General features: G+C 41.9%; 1 long non-coding RNA gene across 1 annotated transcript in view; it reads right to left on the bottom strand.

Annotated features, from left to right (window-relative positions):
• LOC145720118 (uncharacterized) overlaps positions 1 to 13,691 on the bottom strand; it is a 151,830-nt gene extending 138,139 nt beyond the window's left edge. The window contains exon 1 of the long non-coding RNA XR_014142864.1: positions 13,486 to 13,691. This is a non-coding gene — a long non-coding RNA (uncharacterized LOC145720118). The remainder of the gene's footprint in view (positions 1 to 13,485) is intronic.
• Positions 13,692 to 14,026: the final 335 nt, after the last annotated feature.

The following is a 14,026-nucleotide window of genomic DNA, read 5'->3' as shown; positions in this document are numbered from 1 at the left end:
AAAAAAAAAAAAAAAACTAAACTGTTCTTGTTGTAATAAATGCACAGAGTCAGAGATGCAATACTCTCTCCCTTTAATCTAATCTAAAACTTCCTTTTTTAATGTGCTGGGGTATTTATCTTAAGGTTGACATTAAACAAACCTGTTTGGCTTTTACTAAGAATACCAGCACTGGAAGTCACTATAAAAAAATTTCTAGGGGCGCCAGGGTGGCTCAGTGAGTTAAGCATCTGCCTTCGGTTCAGGTCATGATCTCAGGGTTCTGGGATCGAGTCCCACATCAGGCTCCCTGCTCAGCGGGGAATCTGTTTCTCCCTCTGCCTCTTCCCCTGCTAGTGCTCTCTCTTTCTCTCTCTCTCTCTCAAGTAAATAAATAAAATCTTTATTTAAAAAAAAAAAAGATTTCTAATGCAACGCACAAAGATCCAGGAACATTTGGGTACTACTAATAGAAATAAATGTAAATTGACCTTTTAAAGATAAGAAGGTCATTAGCATTTGGGTACTATTAATAGAAATAAATGTAAATTGACCTTTAAAAGATAAGAAGGTCATTAGCAACATGAAGGAGCCTTAAAATATTCATGCCCTTGACCCAAAAACTCATTTATCCTAAAAAACAAATCATGAATATACACAATGTGATTAGCTATGAGGCTGTCCAACCATGTGGGACTGGTTTGTAAAACTGTCTAAAAAAACACTTTTATGCCTATAGAAATTATGGTATAAAAAAATGATTATAATGTAAATGGGAAAGTAGTTTACAAAACAGTATGCACAACATGATCATGTAGGTAAATAGGTAGATAGATAGATAGATAGATGCCCAAACTGGAAATTTATCAACCAAATATTAATCACCAAGATATAAATATCAAAATCTCTGCATGGTAGAATTATGAATGGGGTGTATATTTTTCTGTGTGCCTACCTGTATTTTCCAAATTCCTACAATGTACACGTACTACTTTTACAATGAGAAAAAGTTCTTTATTAAAATAGAGATAGTAACTACTCTCTAAATACTTGAGGAATAAGTGGATTCAGTTTATTTCCTTATATATTGCTTCTGCTTTGAAGACTTTCTACATATGTAAACTTGTCATTTGGGAAGGAAAAGCTTTAGGTGTAATTCAAACGCAGTCTCACTGAGACCTGAACAAGAACACCAAGAATCATCTCGAAATGTCATCACACACAAACACATACACATGAAAATTGAGGGTGTCACATTCTAATAGCAGCCAAACGTGGTCAAATTATGGTTTAGGAGTAACAGTTTGGGAACAGCGACAAGTGACCCAGCTTCACCAAAGCCTGAGACCTATTTGAGTATTCTATTAAATTCAAAGCACATAAATATCTAAAATTTAATAAACCTGATTTTTTGTGAAACCACACAATTTTTTTGTGTCTATGTGTGTACACACACATGTACATGCAAAGCAGACCTCAAAGCTCTGGCAAAATGATGGCACATCAGTCAAATCTTTGCCGAGTGAGTTCTGGTTACAAGCTTAGTTGGCCACGGATTTCTAGAAAGTAGAGAGCAAGTCAGTTCACACTTGAAATTTCAGGCCTATACTTTCAACTGTCACCTTTATTTTTATCATTTTGGGCATATGCTGTTTGGGGAATGCTGGGGATGACAGTCACTTTAAATCAAAAAAGTTTCAGTTACTTAAAATGAAAAGCAGTCTGGAATCCCTGGCCCGTTCATATGCCTAGGGTTTACCAAAGCCTCGTGGAGGAGTATGGCCAGCAAACCACCAAGACGTTCCCTATTTCCCTTTAAAGTTTTGAAACTGGCTGCTTGGGAGCCTCAGTCGGTTGAGCGTCTGCGTTCGGCTCAGGTCATGATCTCAGGGTCCTGGGATCGAGTCCCGCATCGGGCTCCCTGCTCAGGGGGGTTCCTGCTTCTCCGTCTCCCTCTGCCACTCCCCCCTGCTTGGGCTCTCTCTTTCTTTCTCTCTCTTGGTCAAAAAAATAAATAAAATTTTAAAAAATAAATAAATAATAAATAAAAATAAAGTTTTGAAACTGTAAAGAACTTTTGTAATTTCAGGGGCAACCGTGGTGTAAAGAATTTTACGTGACAGAGTTTAAACCAAGTACATGCCACACTAACTTGCCTTGCTCTTCAGTTCTAAGACAATGGTCCTAAGACAATCGCTCTTCAGCCAGCCTTCTGGAATAAAGGAGACTTGGCAATCGTGCATGAAACACTGCTTATTGTTTCGGCCTAAACAACGTGAAAACAAAGAACTTCCTTTAGGCAGCTCTACCACAGCATAGGGTAATTCTTCAGGCTTCTTTCACCTCGGCAATCCAGTGAAAAGGTTTACACATACGTGTCATGACTGAAAATGCCAGGCAAATCAAGGAAATGAAATTAAGTCAAGAATGCTTCCTTCGCACTTGGAGGGTCCTTTCTGGGGTGGTGTCGCAGGAAGGGGGTGAGGGAATCCTGCATCTCTTAGGAACAGACTCAGTGTCAATGCTCTACGCCCTACGGCTCTGTCCTTGCTGAGGAAAGCATTTCAGACAAAAGCCGTATTTCAGCGGGGGCCACGCACCTGTCTAAACTCCACAAGGCTGGGGCGCCTGGGTGGCTCAGTTGGTTAAGCGACTGCCTTCGGCTCAGGTCATGATCCTGGAGTCCCGGGATCGAGTCCCGCATCGGGCTCCCTGCTCGGCGGGGAGTCTGCTTCTCCCCCTGACCCTCCCCACTCTCATGCTCTCTGTATCTCATTCTCTCTGTCTCAAATAAATAAATAAAATCTTTAAAAATAAAAAAAATAAAATAAAAAAAAAAAATAAACTCCACAAGGCTGGAAGGAGAAACGACTGCCATTGCCTTTAGTCCTCTTCCCTTTAATGAGTTTTGAAGGGTTTCTTTTTATCAAAGAAATAATGAATGCCCCTTGCAAACTGTGGGAGAAAATGTCCTGTTTGGAAACAATTGAAAATATGTTTTGCAGCCACTTACAAACTCTTCTCCAAATAGCTTTCTTTTCTAATTAACTTGCCACAAGCTTAGCTTTGGAATTCACTGGGCAGACAGTGACATCTAGTGTGTAATAAAAGAACTAGAAATACAGAAATTTGGGTGAGGGCCTAAGATTCAGGTTAATAACCATGACTTTGAAATACTTCCCTTCTAATAGGATAATAATTGCCAGATGGAAATGCAGGGCTGATATCGTAGAGTTTTCAAGATTTGAAGTTATGAGGAAGGTTGTTTTCTCTTTAGATAGAAAACTGGGGATGTTTTAAGGCACATTTTGTCTAAAGAAACGTGCTGATCCTAAAAGCAATTTGTATGGGGACAAGGTTGGGTCATAACACCTGAGAGATGAAATATGGCTTTTCCCTGAGGTCAGAAAAGTAATTTTCACTTTAAAGTTAAAGTGAAAGGGATCGGTGATGACCAGCTGCCTCTGAACTCTAGGAGCTTGTCATCCCAGGAATGTTTCCAGGCTACACAAGTGTTCAAACCTCATGTGAGAGAAGACGGTCACTGCCGATCTCACTGACGTATGCAGACGCTGAAAGCACCTGATGTCTGTGCTACAGAAACGGCAGGTGGAGCAATTTTGATTAAATGCCTTAATCAAAAAGTAAATACAGTGCTAACATGGAGATGCAAAAGAGGAGGCCATCTTATAGAAGGAACAGAAACTATTCAGTTGGGATGATCGAATTACGAATAAAATTTTTGACACGTGAAAATGGGAAGAAAGGGCATTCCAGGTCAAGGAAAGCCCCTGAGCAAAATCACAGATCATGACTGGTTCCAAGTGTGACTCTCCTTCTACTGAACAGTAGGTAGAACATTCTGACTCAGAGGCAGGGCAAATACGGAAGAGAAACAGAAGATGACGTTGATCGGTATCATCTTGCACAGACTCTCCCTTGCCAATGGAGGGATTTCTTACAGGGTCCGTGGTGCCTTGCACCACTGCTGTTTATCAGGGATGCATGCCTGTGTTCTCTGATGCACAGAGCCCACAATGGGAGCAGAAAGCACAGCAGAAAAGCTGGTGTACAGTCACCTGTGACAATCAAGAGAGGCAAGGCCAGCTCTATTCTGTCAAGGTCAATGAAGAACCCAGCATCCCCCGTTAACAGCCATCACTGACAGTGAGCAATAGACAAAGAAGTTTCCCCCCCACACCCACTTCCCACCTCCATATTTACGGAAAAAGATATTCCATATTCCACAGGAGGAACTTGAGTGTTTCTTCATGGAGGAGATTACCATCTTTGACCTTGTCTCTTCTGTCCACGAGGCAAAAATTTTTCTAAATAGATAACATACCAATAGCCAGACCATAGCTGCTTGCTGAAATGGGGATTACATAATTAAAAATAGTTCCGTCTTCAGTAAGCCTTCTCTGAATACAGTAAGGGAGCCAAGAATTATTGACCAACTAACCCAGCTATTTGCTGGGCCCTGTCAAATCCTGACTTGTATTTTCTAGTTCCGAAGGACAAAAGGCCCTTTCTTCTTTATGGCAGTGAAACTGGACATTTGAAAGCCGACATCCTAATCACAAAATAAGGGTACTTGGGGGACTCTGAAGTCTAAAATTAGCATGGGAGTACTTTTTCAAAGGTGATCAGATAACTCTCCGTAAGGACAAAGCCTTTATGCTAAATTCTTGTAATCTGCTCGTTCAACATTGAGATATCAGTTACACTCAGATATCATGAATCCAAAGATTCATGATAAGTAATGATTTGTCATTTTCCTGAAATACAAATTTGAACTAAACCTGGTCTGAGGTCCAACCCCGTGGCTTTCTGCGAGTCATCATGCTCTCTGAAACCCTAGAAATCTAATCTCTAGTTCTTAGAGGGGAAAAGGCAACAGATAAGAGAAGAAGTATTAGTTAAGTTGAAAACCAGGTTTTGGAGAGCCTGATGGCCCTACAATTTGGGTTCCTCTATAAGAAAAAGAATTTTTTAATTAGGTAAATATCTATATACAACCAAAAAAGAAAGCTCAGCAAATTATAAAATGTTTAAAGCTATCAAACACCATAATCACCAAAATTAGAAAAGTAACTTGATACTTTTATTAATTACCTGACACACTTCTGTAAAACATTTTTGTTACATTTTTTGGCTGCATATCCTTTGCCTCTTCATATCATGAGATTTTATAAAATCACTTTCTATAGAAAAAATAAAAAGATAATTCTGTCCTTCCTCCATCATGACTGAGCAAAATGTGTGTTCATTATTGATAGTTTTTTTTCAAAGATTTTATTTATTTATTTGATAGAGATAGAGAGCACAAGTAGGCAGAGAGGCAGGCAGAGGGAGAGGGAGAAGCAGGCTCCCCGATGAGCAGGGAGCCCAATGCGGGGCTCAACCCCAGGACCCTGGGATCATGACCTGAGCTGAAGGCAACTGCTTAACCAACTGAGCCACCCAGGCGCCCTATTATTGATAGTTTAGAAAGGTTTCCTTTAGTTTCACAGTTCCACAATTCCTTACTGAAGCCATGTAAAATGCTTAGAATTCTCAACTTTGAAAAGACCTCTGATAAGTTTCTTTTATAAATGAGATGTAAAACTTTAGGGCATTTCTGATTTCCTTGAGCAGCAGCTAATCTTAAATACTAATTGACTAACATTTCATTAAATAGTTTGCCATCAATATCCTCAATATAATGACATATTATGACTTTTACATTGTCTTTATCAATACCAGTATTTTATCAAACAAGTAAAAAATGTAGATCTTTTCCTAATGTGTTTATGTGATTCACTCCTCTTCATCAGTTGTACTATCAAATAACCTAAGACCGTATTCATTATTTCTATTCAAAATTTAGTTCTTCTCAATGGACTACCACCTAGGCATGACCTAAAAAAAATTTATCATAATTCACTTTTTTTTTTAAGATTTATTTATTTATTTGAGAGAGAGAGAGAGCATGAGCAGGGGGAGAGGCAAAGAGAGAGGGAGAGAGAATCCTCAAACAGACTCCCTGCTGAGTGTGGAAGGCAATGTAGGGCTTGATCCCAGGACCCTGAGATCATGACCTGAACCAAAATCAAGAGTCAGTCGCTCAACCAACTGAGCCACTCAGGTGCCCCTCTAATTTACTTTTTGATGTAAAAAAAAATTTCTATGGATTTTGTCATTCCTCTTAATCACTTTTGTTTTACAGTCCATTTTTTTCTCATGATTTTCTCCTCCTTTAATACAAATTTTAAAGGTGAGTAAAGATGATACCATTCATGTAGATCCAAATCAAGTCTATAATTTCTCAACAAGTATTAAAATGTTGTAAAATTTCTTTCCAAATTCACTTCTTACTAGAGTGGACTTGGAGTAGACTTTGAACTCAAGGAGTAGACTTGGAACCCAAGACTTAGAACTCAAGACATTAAAGCCCTATAAACTAGTTATTAAGTGCACCAAACTGTATCTGCCAGGGTTCTACCTGAGAAAGAGAAAGATTTATTGCAAGGACTTGGCTGATAGAATTGTGGGACTGCCTAGGCAAGTCAGAACTCCATAGAGCAGGTCAACAGGCTAGAAACTAACTCCAGCCCTCATGGAAACTTCAGTTTTGTTCTTAAGGCCTTTGCTATGATTGGATTAGCTCCATCCTTTACAGTGAAATGATTACAAATATTAATCATATCTACAAAATACCTTCACACCAACACCTAGACAATGTTTGACTGAATAATTGCTACCAATCAATAGCCTAGCCAAGTTAACACATAAAACTAACCATCACACATTTCTTGACATCTTCTAAATGTTAGAGACTGCACTGATAAGCAGGCTACAAAAATTAAAAACTATCTTTGACCCAGGTTTGGGTGATGGAAACACAGAAGAGGAGATTAATTCTGCTGTGGGGGTAGGGTCATGATTGGGGAAACCATGGAACAGACTGGTCAAAAGCTCAACTCCGGACTCAACCTGCTTGGCTCAAATTCTTGCTCGGACACTCGCTTCCTTCCTTATGCCCTTCTTTCTTGAATGGTGAAATGAGAATAATAATAATACCTATCTCCTATCTGTTGTGAAACTTAAAAAAGATAAGCCATGTAAAGTGATTAAAACAAGGCCAGGCAGATAACAAGCACAGAATTACTAGTTGTCATCATTATCATTACTTGCCACAAGACTTGGAGATTAAGTAAGAGTTATCCAGGACAGGAAAGGCATTCCAGGTGTATGAAACAATAGGAGCAAAGTCACAGAGGTATGAAAATGCCCATCACATCTGGAGGACAGTAATTAATGCAATGCAGCCAGAGGGTGGAAGGTGGTGAGGAAAGATTAGATGTGAAGGGTTAGATGCAGTCAGCCCATGAGGAGACTTGAATTTTTTTTTTTTAAATTTTTTATTTATTTGCGAGAGAGAGAATGAGAGACAGAGAGCATGAGAGGGAGGAGGGTCAGAGGGAGAAGCAGACTCCCTGCCGAGCAGGGAGCCAGATGCAGGACTCGATCCCGGGACTCCAGGATCATGACCTGAGCCGAAGGCAGTCGCTTAACCAACTGAGCCACCCAGGCGCCCCGAGACTTGAATATTATATAAAAGAGGTTGTACTTTATTTTGGCAGCAAGAGGAAATGATAAGGTTTTTTTCTTATGCAAATAAAAAGATAACATAATCAAGTCTATGAATACCTGGAATGCCCATGCTTCATCAGCCTACAATTGTAAATGAGGCCACATTTGAATAACTACCCCAGGTCTTACTCTGAGTATTCACTGCTTGAGTAACAGGAAGTCCAATCTTTGCTCAGGGCTTCTCTTACTGTATATTTCTAAAACTTCTCCAGAGTTGTTTACATGAGGTTTTCAATCAATCTTGGTGACAACTTACTGTCATCTTGACTGGTGGTATGGGTCCCCTCACGTACCCCTCAAGGGAGCACTCCACCACTATTAAGAGAGATCTGCTGTAACCACCACCACCTCAGTCCTGGATGATAGAACCAGGAGGTCCTTTTGAAGAAAGAGAAAGCTCAATGCAATGTTGTCCCATGTCAAAACTGTCTGGATCTCAAAGCATCATAATCTTGTATATTCACATTGTCCCCCAAAATCCATTCTATCCATCTGCTATAATAGTAGATTTATATCTGGGCATATAGCCACCTAGCTAGAGATTATATTGACCAACCCTCCTTGCAGGTAGATGAGGTCATATGACTTCCCACCAACGGAACATGGGCACAAGTGGTAAATGCCACTTCTAGTCCCAAGCTTTAGAATATTATACATGTGTTCCTCCACGTACTCACCTAGAATACTGACTAATTGTGACTCACTTTCAACCATGTAATTAGAACCCAGGATTTAAGAGATGGTAGAGAAAACTGGGTACCTGAATGACTTCATGGAGCAGAGCTCACCTTTGCACTGTGGCTAACAAAGAAGTAAACTTCTATCTTCCGTAAGCCACTCGATTATTGTGAGTCTCTTTATTACAATATTCTAGTTTTACCCTACACTCAGCTCTTTCCCCCAAGATTCATACATGTAGCCAAGTAATGGTTTCAGGTAGAACCATCATTCCCATCAAAAGCTTAGATTTTGATCTCAGGTTGGCTTATTGTACCACATTTCCTATCACGAATTCTACTTTAGTGTGTGTGTGCTCACCATCATCTCTCCTATAATTTGGTTTATGTCAGAACTTGACAAGGCTGGACAGGGTCCAGTTTGTTTTTTCTTGTGGGAATTTTTCCAGCTCTTAAGCAAAGCCAAGAATATAAATGAATACCTGGGGGGGGGTAGGGAAAATGTCTAATCCCTCTTAACAGAAGCACCTATGTCCCTGCTCTGCTCAGCCACAACTCCCAAGACCCAAGGTTCAAAGCTGCCTGGGAGACCTCTGATCACTGTAAGGAGACTAGGCTGAAAAGGCAAGGACAAGGCCACATGCAAGGGGAAGGTTGCAATTACCTAGAGGAGAGACCGGCCAGAATAGTACCAGTGGGAATGGAAAGAATCAAATTCAAGAGATATGTCAGGGCGCCTGGGTGGCTCAGTTGGTTAAGCGACTGCCTTCGGCTCAGGTCATGACCCTGGAGTCCCGGGATCGAGTCCCACATCGGGCTCCCTGCTCGGCGGGGAGTCTGCTTCTCCCTCTGACCCTCCCCCCTCTCGTGTGCTCTCTCTGTCTCATTCTCTCTCTCAAATAAATAAATAAAATCTTTAAAAAAAAAAAAAAAGTTTCTTTTATGATTTAAAAAGCGAGGAGGTGGGAGAAATTCAGATATAATAAGGGGTAGAAGGTGAGTGACAGAGAAAAACTTTGACCACCCTGGAAATGAACATGTAATAGTTTTTAAGAACTGTCAAGCATTGCAAAATATCCCCTGTATTTCTAGAAAGTTCTGATTCACACAACTTATTTTTATTTGTAGGAAACCAGGTAGAATTTTCAAAAAATGACCTAGGATTCAGTTACTTTAATTCCATCTTAAGTTCCTTTTCTGTTTGTATTCTATATGGTTCAGAGTGCTCAGCTGCAAACAATGATTTAAGCAATGCTATGGACCAAATGTTTGTGTCCCCACAAAATTCACATGTTGAAACTCCAACCCCCCCAGTGTGGCTGTATTTGGAGATGGGACCTCTAAGGAAGTAATTAAGGTTAAATGATGTCATCAGTGGGGAACCCAGCTCCAAAAGGGTTGGTGTCCTTGTAAAAAGAGATACCAGAGAGTGTTCAGGCCCCATCTTGAATCCTCTTTCCACCCTCCCACTCGCTTTCTCTCTCTGTGCACGCATTGAAGAAAGGCCATGGCCACGTAAGGGCACAGTGAAAAGGCAGCTGTCTGTAAGCTAGAAAGAAAGCTCTCACCAGAAACCAAAGCAGCTGGAACCTTGATCTTGGACTTCCAGCCTCCCAAACTGAAAAAATAAACTTCTGTCGCTTAAGCCACACCATCCGTGGTATTTTGTGATGGCAGCCCGAGCTGACTAAGGCAGTGGTAAGGCATTTATTACTGTTTTCCATTAAAACTAAGATGCAGGGGCGCCTGGGTGGCTCAGTCTGTTTAGCGTCTGCCTTCGGCTCAGGTCATGATCCCAGGGTCCTGGGATGGAGCCCCGCATCGGGATCCCGGCTCAACGGTGCGTTTGCTTCTCCCTCTGCCTCTGCCCCTCTTCCCTGCTCGCGCTCTCTCTCTCTCCCTCTCTCTCTCTGTCAAATAAATAGATAGAAATCTTAATCAATTGATAAAACTAAGATGCGACCATTTGTAAGGCACACCATTATTTTATAAACAACTAAGAAAAATCAAACACTGCTCATTAAACTATGTCATTGGCTGTAAGAAGCATCCTAATTCCAAAGACAAAAAAAAAAAAAAAGTGGGAATATGTGAATCTTAGAATTGATGAAATAGATAATACATACTAGGAACCTTATAGACCGCCCCCCCCCACCCACCCAGTAAGACCAGGGAAATGGGTTTAGATGCAACACAACCAGAAACAAAGCACCGTGGGAAAATGCCCAACCATCCCATGGGGCGAATCCAGCAGAAAGAGCAGTGCCCGCACTGCACACCAGTAACCCCCCAGAAGTGGTCGCAGCTGCCCTCGAAGAACTAGCACCTCCTCCAGGGAGTTGCCAGAACAGCCACCCATCATCACCACCAACTTTAAGTCCCAGGGAAGACCAGGAGAATGAAGGGGACACATTTAATAATGATGCCATCAAGACAGACAGAAACTGGACTGCCCCAGGAAAACCAGACATTTGGCTGCCCTGGGTAGAATGTAGGACCCTAGTTGCAAGCGAGTCTGGGAAATAGTTTTCACTTCCCTGTCTCTGCGGTCCAGGAAGACAGGCTAGAAGCCCATTGCCATGGGCCTTGAGTAAATATCAGAGAGTTCATGGATACATTTATTGCAAAAAGATGATCAAATGAGTATCATAATTTTGTTGCAAGCAAAGAAAGAGCCTCTGTGTAAACTGGAAACCATTTGGGGCCCCTCTGTTGTATGCTGTATAGCACCCCAATGGGGGGAAGGTCTCATGAAGACAGCATTCCATCAGGGGGATTCTCCTCCATTTACGCCCATCTGAGCTTCAGAACCTTGATACTAAACTTGCTCTGTCCAACAGCTTTATATCGCAATACCTGAATGTCTTTTTTAAGTTGGGATTTTATTAAGATGACAAATGGATTTGCTCTATAATGAGAACTGTATACAGATACAAGGATCTGTAAAGGTTGTATGGAAGTCTCTGGACTCGATCTCAAGTTCCTCCTCACAGAGGAGTCAGTCAGGACCCTTGAGCCCAATGGCTGGGAGATTCATTCCGCTTCCTCCTGTATTTTACTTTTCAGTATTTTAGATTGTTCTTGTCCCATACTCTTGTCCTCTGTGAGATATCTAGTACTTCCTCCAGAGCCGTTCTTCACTGATCACAGAGTTCAAGACCTTTGTCTTGTAAATAGGTAATTATTTTGCAAATATTCTACCTAAGCATGTAATTTCTCCTTATTAAATTATACCTTCTAGAAGCCTGCAGTCACAGAACACATCACTGAGACTTGGAACTCCAGAGCAAGAGAGAAGGGTTTGGCCTCTAGCAAGACCCTGAGCCTGAGAAACGAGGTTAAGGCAATCCTGCTCAGGTGCTCAAGGGTCGTCACTGCCATTTCAAGCAGCACAATTATTCTGCGTGGGGACCGTCAGGGGCATTTCCCCACCTCGATATATGCCAATAGCACACTGCAATCATAGTTGCAATTTAAAAAATGCTCCCACTCTTTTCCAAATGCCCTTAGGGAAATGGGAATTCCCCTAGTTAAGAACCACCAAGCCACAGAGATTTCCTCCATGTCTTCAGCACAGCACAAACCCAAGTGGGACTTGCTTCCCATTACAAGGTTCCCCTCCATGTATGTGGAACAAAAGCTGGTAGGCGCAGACAGCCAGGCCTAGGGGGCCACCTCATGCCAGGTGGCCAGGGACTTTTTCTGGGTTTAGCAGCGAACTCCTCAATCCCAGGCAAATGAGGAACATTGATTGGCCTGACTCAGCTACGAGGCTGATCCGCCTACTGAAGAGGATCAGACAAAAGAAATGCTTCTTCCAGTCAGGAGGAGCTGTGGGGACAGGAAAGGGGGCAGAGGGATGGACAGAAAAAAGTGCTCCCGGGGGTCTCTCTTTCCCTCTTACCCCAGACACACCCCAAACCCCTCCTTGTGGCCTAGAAGGCCTTAGAAACATCCAGCTTGGTGTGAGGCACCTGAGGACAGGCTTCTACCCTGTTTCCTCATTAGGAAGCAACACTCTTGCTGTGGGGAAATCACATCTGGTACTGTCACCTCATCTGTAAAATGAGGGAGGCAGAGATTTCCTCTTAGGGCACTACCGACTCTCACACGATAACTCCTTTAAAGTTCTGTCCCGTCATGATCCCAGGGTCCTGGGATGGAGTCCCCCATCGGGCTCCTTGCTCAGCGGGGAGCCTGCTTCTCCCTCTGCAACTCCCCCTGCTTGTGCTCTCTCTCTCTCTCTGACAAAGGAATAAATAAAATCTTTAAAAATAAATAAATAAAATAAAGTTCTGTCTCTTTAACTTTTCTGAACTTTTTTCAAATTCTGGGGAACTGACAACTTTTTCAAATGAGGAGCCACAGCCATCAGATGGCTTAAGTAAACAAGCCACAAAGCGTGGAAAATGACCGTGTAAGGAGCAGAATTTTCTCATCCACGTCCTCTGCAGCTCTCTGCAGGGGATCGGAGGAACCGACCGTATTCGTTTGCTAGCGCTGACATGATGAAGTCCCACAAAGCGGAGGCTAGAATCCAAGATCAATGGGTGCTGGTTTCTTCTGAGGGCCTCTCTCTTTGGCTTGTAAATGGCATATTCTCCCTGTGTCTTCACATGGTATTCCCTCCGTACAAGTGTGTATCTAAATGTCCTCTTTTTATAAGGACACCAGTCAGATTAGTTTAAGGCCCACCCCAATGATCTTAACCATGTCTGTGATCGAAATCACCTACCTCCCAGGTAGACTAAATGGGTGAAGGGGCTCAAAAGGTGCAAACTTCCAGTTATAAAATAAAAAAGCCATGGGGATACAATGTACAGCATGGTGACTGTGGTTAATAATACTGTATTGCATATTTGGAAGTTCCTAGGAAAATAGATCTTAAAAGGGCTCATCACAAGAAAAAAAACTGCATAACTATGTATGGTGAGGATGTTAATTAGACGTATTGTGGTGATCACTTCCTAATACATACTAATATCGAATCCTTACGTTGTACATCTGAAACTAATATAATGTCATATGTCAGTTATACCTCTATTTAAAAAAAGAAATCTTGCCAAACCAAAACCTTAAAAAAAAGAAAAGAAAGAAATCACCTATCTCCCAACTGAAGTCACACTTTGAGGTACAAGAGGTGAGAACTCAACATATGAATTTGGCAGAGACACAATTCAGCCATGACACCTACCTGCCTGGACTTGGCATTCTTTCCTCCACTCTCAGGTCCTGGAGTCCATCTTCCCTGAAGATTACTGAGCCCAGAAGAGAGTCTTTAGGTAGAACCATTCACAACCCATTCATGGGAGGACTATCTGCAACTGCGGCTCTCTGCGGCCGGTGACAGTCAGTGTGGTTGAGGGAAGCTCTCTTCAAGGAAAACCTTAAAGCGGCTCTCAAACTTTTGGGGAAAGGTAAGTAACATGTTAGTATCATGAAAATAATTTTGACCTCATGGACTCTCTAAAAGGGCCTCAGGAAATCCTGGGGATCCCTGGACATACTCTAAGAACTGCCTTAGAGGAGAACACTGGGTGGCTCAGTGGGTTAAGCGGCCACCTTCAGCTCAGGTCATGATCCCAGGGTCCTGGGATCGAGCCCTGCATCCCTGCAGCAGCTGATATTGTGTACCTGGAACTAATATGATGTTATATGTCAATTATACCTCAATTTAAAAAAAAGAAAAATATTGCCAAACCAAAACCACTGAGCTGGGAGCCTGCTCTCCCTTT

Source organism: Leptonychotes weddellii, chromosome 2 (assembly GCF_054177405.1).
Source record: "Leptonychotes weddellii isolate Sample4059 chromosome 2, ASM5417740v2, whole genome shotgun sequence".
NCBI classification, from domain to species: domain Eukaryota; kingdom Metazoa; phylum Chordata; class Mammalia; order Carnivora; family Phocidae; genus Leptonychotes; species Leptonychotes weddellii.
The sequence above is the reverse complement of the archived record's forward strand: the minus strand, read 5'-3'. Positions and strand labels throughout refer to the sequence as shown.